Below are 8,916 nucleotides of genomic sequence, written 5' to 3'. Positions count from 1 at the left end.
ATCCAAGTCCAACCAAATAGATCCAACACCAACAAAAATCACTCTCATTAAAAAGAGCGTGATTACACACACACACCAAGCAATAACGTTCACGCGCTATGTTATCGTCTTCGTCGTCTTCTTCTTCTTCGTCGTCGTCGTCGTCCTCCTCCTCCTCCTCCTCCTCCTTCGCGTGTTTTCTCCTCCCGCTACGTTATCGTCATCATCGTCGTTTCTTCTTCTTCGCATTCCTCCTCCTCATTTTCTTCCTTCTCCTCCTCCTTTTCTTCTCCTTCTCCTTCTCCTTCTCCTTCTTCTTCGCCAAGCAATATTGTCATCCAAGTCCAACCAAATAGATCCAACACCAACAAAAATCACTCTCATTAAAAAGAGCGTGATTACACACACACACACCAAGCAATAACGTTCACGCGCTATGTTATCGTCTTCGTCGTCGTCGTCGTCCTCCTCCTCCTCCTCCTCCTCCTCCTTTGCGTGTTTTCTCCTCCCGCTACGTTATCATCATCATCGTCGTTTCTTCTTCTTCGCATTCCTCCTCCTCATTTTCTTCCTTCTCCTCCTCCTTTTCTTCTCCTTCTCCTTCTCCTTCTTCTTCGCTTGTTTTCTCCTCATCGTCATTCTTTTGTTACTTCTGTTATTGATGTTATTGCAGTAGAAGGTGAGGAGAAAGAGTTTTGAATTGTCTAGCATAACAAGTCCAAATGCACCTTAATTCACTCATAAATGAACCGAAATTATATAATGATTGCGACACAATTAACTCAAAAATGAACCGAAATTACATAACAATTATGACACAATTAACTCAAAAATGAACCGAAATTTATCATAATAATTGCGACACATAAACTCAGTTCGAAAATAAGCATACAAACAAGACTGAATCATGACTATAAATACATCCAAAATCAATTTTGGATCAGACAATATCATTAATATGTTTTTTCTTCTTTTTTGTTTAATATTTTCTTCTCTTTTTCTTGGTTTTATACCTCTCAAGAGAGTAAATCAAAAAGAATTTTGAGAAAATGAAATAAGAAAGTGAAGATGAAGAAGAAAAAGAAGAAGAAGTAGTAGTAGAAGATGAGGAGAATAGAGAAAAAAGAGTTTTGAATTGTGCAGGATAACGAGTCCAAATGCACCTTAATTCACTCAGAAATGAACTGAAATTACATAATGGACTGCGACACAATTAACTCAAAAATGAACTGAAATTACATCATGATTGTGACACATAAATTCAATTCGAAACAAGCACACAAACAACACTGAATCATGAACAAAAATACATCCAAATTTAATTTTGGATCAAACAACGTCATTAATATGTTTCTTCTTTTTTGTTTGATATTTCTTCTCTTTTTCTTGGTTTCATTCATCTTAAGAGAGTGAAACAAGAAGAACTATAAGAAAATGAAAAAAGAAGGAGAAGATTAAGAAGAAAAAGATGAAAAAGAAGAAGAATAAGCAGTAGAAAATGAAGAGGAAGAGGAGAAAAAGTTTTGAATTGTACAGGACAATGAGTTCAAATGCACCTTCACTTAGAAATGAACCAAAATTATATAATTGCAACACAATTAACTTAGAAATGAACCAAAATTACATAACAGATTGCAATATAATTAACTCAAAAATGAACCAAAATTACATAATAGTTACGACATAATTAACTCAAAAATGAACCAAAATTACATAATGATTACGACACATAAACTCAGTTCAAAAATTAGCACACAAACAAGACTGAATCGTGAATAAAAATACATCCAAAATCAATTTTGGAATAGACAACATCATTAATATGGCAAAAAATCAATAATTACAATAACAATAATGACGATAACGATAACGACGATATGTATAAGAAGAAGACGATAATGATGATAACGATGATGATCATGATGATGATCATGATGATGATCATGATGATTGATGAGTTTGGAAAACTTGAAATTATTGTGATGATCAAACATAATTAAAAATGTTAATTAAAAAATTGTTAATTTAATATTTGCTTCAAATGGTTTGGCTAATGGATTTTGTTTAGTGTGTAGATTTTGATTATTAGGCCAAAAGTCACATAAGCCCAAATTGATAAATGAATTAATTTGCTTTGTGCCAAATTGATCCAAGTTGCTGAGGCTTGAATTGAAGATAATCCCAAACCTAAGGCCCATTTTGATAAAACAAAATGATGAAGAAAGTGGCCCAAGGATGCCATACGTTGATCACAAAATAAAAGGGGTCCAAGTTGTTGATGCACAATTTGGTTACCTACTTCCATGGGTTATGGAATTCAAATTTTAATTAAATTGAATGCATGCATTGGTTACTGAAACACAAAATTTAATTTGATTAAATGCTCACATAGGTAACCGAAATCCATAATTCAATATCATTTAATCTTACATTGAAAGCTTTGTTTCTTCTCTCTCTTTGTTCTCGGTCATTTCATTGTCAGAGGAAAGAAGCAAGTGTAAGTTATCAGAGATATACACAATAAAGCTATGAAGAAGAAAAATGCTAGGTTGATTATGGCCTTTGCAAAAGGAAGATCTAAAGCATGGTGTGGATAAGATCTTTGCCACTAAAGGCAAGATTTCAAGAAGAAGCTTCAAGATCTTCATACCAAGAATAGAAGCAATCGGCCTCGGTCAGAGAAGAAGATCTCTGTGGTAAAGCTAGTTTCCATTTTTGTTCATCCAAGACAGAAGGTAGCTAATGGAGCTACGTAGAGGAAGAAGCAAATATAGAAAGGAAGGAGCTGTCAAGGATCAGAGGTTCATAAGGGTCAGAGTTCTCTCTTGGAGCCCAAGTCAAGATCAAGGGCTCAGATTGAAGAAGCTTGATGAGAAGGGATGAGAGAGGTACATGCATGTTGATTTTCGGTTTCCCTCTCTCTTCTCTCTATCTGAACCAAAACTGCTTGTGTGTTGGAGAAGATGTTGGTGGCTTGGTTGAACCGGTTTCAACCTTGGAAGCTTTCCCTTCTATAATAAAGGTGAACGGCTGGTGCACGAAATTGTGTTGTCCAGGCTCGAACAATCCCTGGTAATGGCTCCAAAGCTTGGTGCTTTGATCTTAATTTATAGTTGACACAACTTCGATACAACTAACCAGCAAGTGCACTGGGTCGTCCAAGTAATACCTTACGTGAGTAAGGGTCGAATCCCACGGAGATTGTTGGTATGAAGCAAGCTATGGTCATCTTGCAAATCTCAGTTAAGTTGACTCATATGGGCTACAATATATTGTGTAAATAAAACATAAAGAATAGGGATAGAGATACTTATGTAACTCATTGGTAGGAATTTCAGATAAGCGAATGGAGATGCTTTTCGTTCCTCTGAACCTCTGCTTTCCTGCTATCCTCATCCAATCAGTCTTACTCCTTTCCATGGCTGGCTGTATGCAAGGGCATCACCGTTGTCAGTGGCTACATTCCCTCCTCTCAGTGAATCATATGCTCACGCACCCTGTCACGGCACGGCTATTCATCTGTCGGTTCTCGATCATGCTGGAATAGGATTCACCCTCCTTTTGCGTCTGTCACTAACGCCCAGCACTCGCGAGTTTGAAGATCGTCACAGTTATTCAATCATTGAATCCTACTGAGAATACCACAGACAAGGTTTAGACCTTCCGGATTCTCTTGAATGCCGCCATCATTCTAGCTTACGCCACGAAGATTCTGGTTAGGAGATCTAAGAGATACTCATTCTAGCTTAATTCATGTAGAACAGAAGTGTTTGTCAGGCACGCGTTCATAAGGGAGAAGGATGATGAGCGTCACACATAATCATCACCTTCATCACGTTCTTGGGTGCGAATGGATATCTTAGAAGAGAAATAAGAAGAATTGAATAGAAAACAGTAGTACTTTGCATTAATCTTTGAGGAACAGCAGAGCTCCACACCTTAATCTATGGAGTGTAGAAACTCTACCGTTGAAAATACATAAGTGAGAGGTCCAGGCATGGCCAAGATGGCCAGCCCCCTAAACGAGATCACAGGATCAAAATACAATCCAGGATGCCTAATACAATAGTAAAAGGTCCTATTTATAATAAACTAGTCACTAGGGTTTACACGAGTAAGTAATTGATGCATAAATCCACTTCCTGGGCCCACTTGGTGTGTGTTTGGGCTGAGCCTGAGTGTTGCACGTGCAGAGGCCATTTGTGGAGTTGAACGCCAGTTTCTGTGCCAGTTTGGGCGTTCAACTCTGGTTTTGGATCCTTTTCTGGCGTTGGACGCCAGATTTGGGTAGAAAGCTGGCGTTGAACGCCAGTTTATGTCGTCAATTCTTGGCCAAAGTATGGACTATTATATATTGCTAGAAAGCCCTGGATGTCTACTTTCCAACGCAATTGGAAGCGTGCCATTTCGAGTTCTGTAGCTCCAGAAAATCCACTTTGAGTGCAGGGAGGTCAGAATCCAACAGCATCAGCAGTCCTTTTTCAACCTCTGAATCTGATTTTTGCTCAAGTCCCTCAATTTCAGCCAGAAAATACCTGAAATCACAGAAAAACACACAAACTCATAGTAAAGTCCAGAAATGTAATTTTAACACAAAATCTATTAAAAAACATCCCTAAAAGTAACTAGATCCTACTAAAAACATACTAAAAACAATGTCAAAAAGCGTATAAATTATCCGCTCATCACAACACCAAACTTAAATTGTTGCTTGTCCCCAAGCAACTGAAAATCAAAATAGGATAAAAAGAATAGAATATACTATAAATTCCAAACTATCAATGAAACAGAGCTTCAATCATATGAGCGGGACTTATAGCTTTTTGCCTCTTGAATAGTTTTGGCATCTCACTTTATCCGTTGAGGATCAGAATGATTGACATCTATAGGAACTTCAGATTTCGAATAGTGTTATTGACTCTCCTAGTTCAGTGTGATGATTCTTGAACACAGCTTCTTTATGAGTCTTGGCCGTGGCCCTAAGCACTTTGTTTTCCAGTATTACCACCGGATACATAAATGCCACAGACACATAATTGGGTGAACCTTTTCAGATTGTGACTCAGCTTTGCTAGAGTCCCCAATTAGAGGTGTCCAGGGTTCTTAAGCACACTCTTTTTTTTTTTTTTTTTTTTGCTTTGGACCTTGACTTTAACCGCTCAGTCTCAAGTTTTCACTTGACACCTACACGCCACAAGCACATGGTTAGGGACAGCTTGGTTTAGCCGCTTAGACCAGGATTTTATTTCTTTAGGCCCTCCTATCCACTGATGCTCAAAGCCTTGGGATCCTTTTTATTTCCCTTGCCTTTTGGTTTTAAGGGTTATTGGCTTTTTTCTCTTGCCTCTTGGTTTTAAGAGCTTTGGCTTTTTCTGCTTGCTTTTTCTCTTTTTTTTTTCTTTCTATTATTATTATTATTATTTTTTTTTGCCTATTATTTTTTTTCCTGCAAGCTTTGTTCTTTGCTGCTTTTTCTTGCTTCAAGAATCATTTTTATGATTTTTCAGATTATCAAATAACATGTCTCCTAGTCATCATTCTTTCAAGAGCCAACATATTTAACATTCTTAAACAACAACTTCAAAAGACATATTCACTGTTCAAGCATACATTCAGAAAACAAGAAGCCTTGTCACCACATCAATATAATTAAGCTAAGTTCAAGGATAAATTCGAAACTCATGTACTTCTTGTTCTTTTGAATTAAAATATTTTTCATTTAAGAGAGGTGATGGATTCATAGGACATTCAAAACTTTAAGACATAGTTACTAACTACTAATGATCATGTAATGAAGACACAAACATGGATAAGCACACAACATAGAAAACGAAAAACAGAAGAAATAAGAACAAGGAATGAATCCACCTTAGTGATGTCCTTGAGCTCTTCTATGTCTCTTCCTTGTCTTTGCTGCTCCTCCTTCATTGCTTTTAGATCTTCTCTGATTTCATGAAGGATGATGGAGTGCTCTTGATGTTCCACCCTTAGTTGCTTCCAATAATTGTGTGGAAGAAAATGTATCCCCTGAGGTATCTCAGGGATCTCTTGATATGCAGTCAAATGTTCTACCACTGAGCTATAGACCCTTGATGGAAGCTTTTGTCTTCCCTTTCCTCTTTCTAGAGGTTTCTCTGGCCTTAGGTGCCATCAATGGTTATGGAAAAAACAAAAAAGCTATGCTTTTACCACACCAAACTTAGAATGTTGCTCGCCCTCGAGCAAAAGAAGAAAGAATAGAAGAATAAGAAGAAGATATGGAGGAGATGGATGGGAGTGTGTATTCGGCCATATGGGTGGGATTGGGTGGGAAAGAGATGTTGAATTTTGAAGGAGAGTGGGTGTTTGGATGTGAGTGGTAAAGGGTTAATAGGGAAGAGTGTTTATTGGGAATAGAGGATGATTGAGAAGAGAGAAGAGAGTGAGTGGAGGTGGGTGGGGATCCTGTGGAGTCCACAGATCCTGAGGTGTCAAGGCATTTACATCCCTGCACCAATTTAGGCATGTAAAATGCCCTTGCACACAACTCTGGGCGTTCAGCGCCAGGTTGGTGCCCATTTTGGGCGTTCAACGCCCCTTTGCTGCCATTTCTGGCGTTGAACGCCAGAACCATGCTTGTTCTGGGCGTTCAGCGCCAGGATGCTCCCATTCTGGGTGTTCAGCACCAGAACTATGCTCTGTTCTGGCGTTTGAACGCCAGACAGATGCTCCTCCAGGGTGTGATTTTTCTTCTGCTGTTTTTGATTTCGTTTTCAATTTTTATATTTGTTTTGTGACTCCACATGATCATGAACCTAAGAAAACATGAAAAACAATAAAAATAAGAATTAGATAAACATTGGGTTGCCTCCCAACAAGCGCTTCTTTAATGTCAATAGCTTGACAGTGGGCTCTCATGGAGCCTCACAGATGTGCAGAGCTTTGTTGAGACTCTCCAACACCAAACTTAGAGTTTGGATATGGGAGTTCAACACCAAACTTAGAGTTTGGTTGTGGCCTCCCAACACCAAACTTAGAGTTTGACTGTGGGGGCTCTGGTTGACTCTGCTTGGAGAGAAGCTTTTTCTGCTTCCTCTCCATGGTTGCAGAGGGATATCCTTGAGTTTTAAACACAAGGGAGTCCTCATTCCATTGAAGGACTATTTCACCTCTATCAACATCAATCACAGCTCTTGCTGTGGCCAGGAAAGGTCTTCCTAGGATGATGGATTCATCCTCTTCCTTTCCAGTATCCAGGACTATGAAATCAGTAGGTATGTAAAGGCCCTCAACCTTTACTAATACGTCCTCTACTTGTCCATAAGCCTGTTTTCTAGAGCTGTCTGCCATCTCTAATGAGATTTTAGCAGCTTGCACCCCATAGATTCCCAGTTTCTCTATTACAGAGAGGGGCATGAGGTTTATCCCTGAACCAAGGTCACACAGAGCCTTAAAGATCATGGTGCCTATAGTACAAGGGATTATGAACTTTCCAGGATCCTGTCTCTTCTGAGGCAATGTCAGTTGATCCAGATCACTTAGTTCATTGATGAACAAGGGAGGTTCAACTTCCCAAGCATCAATGCCAAATAATTTGGCATTCAGCTTCATGATTGCACCAAGAAACTTGGCAGTTTGCTCTTCAGTAACATCCTCATTCTCTTCAGAAGAGGAATACTCATCAGAGCTCATGAAGGGTATAAGGAGGTTCAATGGAATCTCTATGGTCTCTAGATGAGCCTCAGAGTCCTTTGGTTCCTCAGAGGGAAGCTCCTTATTGATCACTGAACGTCCCAGGAGGTCTTCCTCCTTGGGATTCACGTCCTCTCCTCTCCTCACAGGTTCGGCCATGGCGCTTATGTCAATGGCCTTGCACTCTCCTTTTGGGTTCTCTTCTGTATTACTTGGGAGAGTACTAGGAGGGATTTCAGTGATCCTTTTACTCAGCTGGCCCACTTGTGCTTCCAAGTTTCTAATGGAAGACCTTGTTTCATTCATGAAACTTACAGTGGCCTTAGATAGATCAGAGACTAGATTTGCTAAATTAGAAGCATTTTGTTCAGAGTTCTCTGTCTGTTGCTGAGTTGATGATGGAAAAGGCTTGCTATTGCTAAACCTGTTTCTTCCACCATTATTAAAGCCTTGTTGAGGCTTTTGATCCTTCCATGAGAAATTTGGATGATTTCTCCATGTTGAGTTATAGGTGTTTCCATAAGGTTCACCTAAGTAATTTACCTCTGCTATTGCAGGGTTCTCAGGATCATAGGCTTCTTCTTCAGAAGATGCCTCTTGAGTACTGTTGGATGCAGCTTGCATTCCATGCAGACTCTGAGAAATCATATTGACTTGCTGAGTCAATATTTTATTCTGAGCCAATATGGCATTCAGAGTATCAACTTCAAGAACTCCCTTCTTCATAGGCGTCCCATTATTCACAGGATTCCTTTCAGAAGTGTACATGAACTGGTTATTAGCAACCATGTCAATGAGTTCTTGAGCTTCTGCAGGCGTTTTCTTTAGGTGAACGGATCCACCTGCAGAGGTATCCAATGACATCTTTGATAACTCAGATAAACCATCATAGAATATATCCAGGATGGTCCATTCTGAAAGCATGTCAGAGGGACACTTTTTGGTCAACTGTTTGTATCTTTCCCAAGCTTCATAGAGGGATTCACCTTCTTTCTGTCTGAAGGTTTGAACATCTGCTCTAAGCTTGCTCAGCTTTTGAGGAGGAAAGTACTTGGCTAAGAAAGCCGTGACCAGCTTATCCCAAGAGTTCAGGCTGTCTTTAGGTTGAGAATCCAACCATAATCTAGCTCTGTCTCTTACAGCAAAAGGGAAAAGCATGAGCCTGTAGACTTCAGGATCTATTCTATTAGTCTTAACAGTATCACATATCTGCAAGAATTCAGTTAAGAACTGAAAAGGATCTTCAGATGGAAGTCCATGAAACTT

At 39.2% G+C, this 8,916-nt stretch overlaps 1 non-coding gene across 1 annotated transcript; it reads left to right on the top strand.

The window, feature by feature from the left end:
* The first annotated feature begins 8,568 nt into the window (after positions 1 to 8,568).
* On the top strand, positions 8,569 to 8,676 carry LOC148578844 (small nucleolar RNA R71). The gene has a single exon (XR_015904266.1). It is a non-coding gene; the product is annotated as a small nucleolar RNA R71 (small nucleolar RNA).
* Positions 8,677 to 8,916: the final 240 nt, after the last annotated feature.

Source organism: Arachis ipaensis, chromosome B1, assembly GCF_059453495.1.
Source record: "Arachis ipaensis isolate K30076 ecotype BB chromosome B1, ASM5945349v1, whole genome shotgun sequence".
NCBI classification, from domain to species: Eukaryota; Viridiplantae; Streptophyta; class Magnoliopsida; order Fabales; family Fabaceae; genus Arachis; species Arachis ipaensis.
Note: the sequence above shows the minus strand (reverse complement) of the source record. Positions and strands in the feature narration are given on the sequence as shown.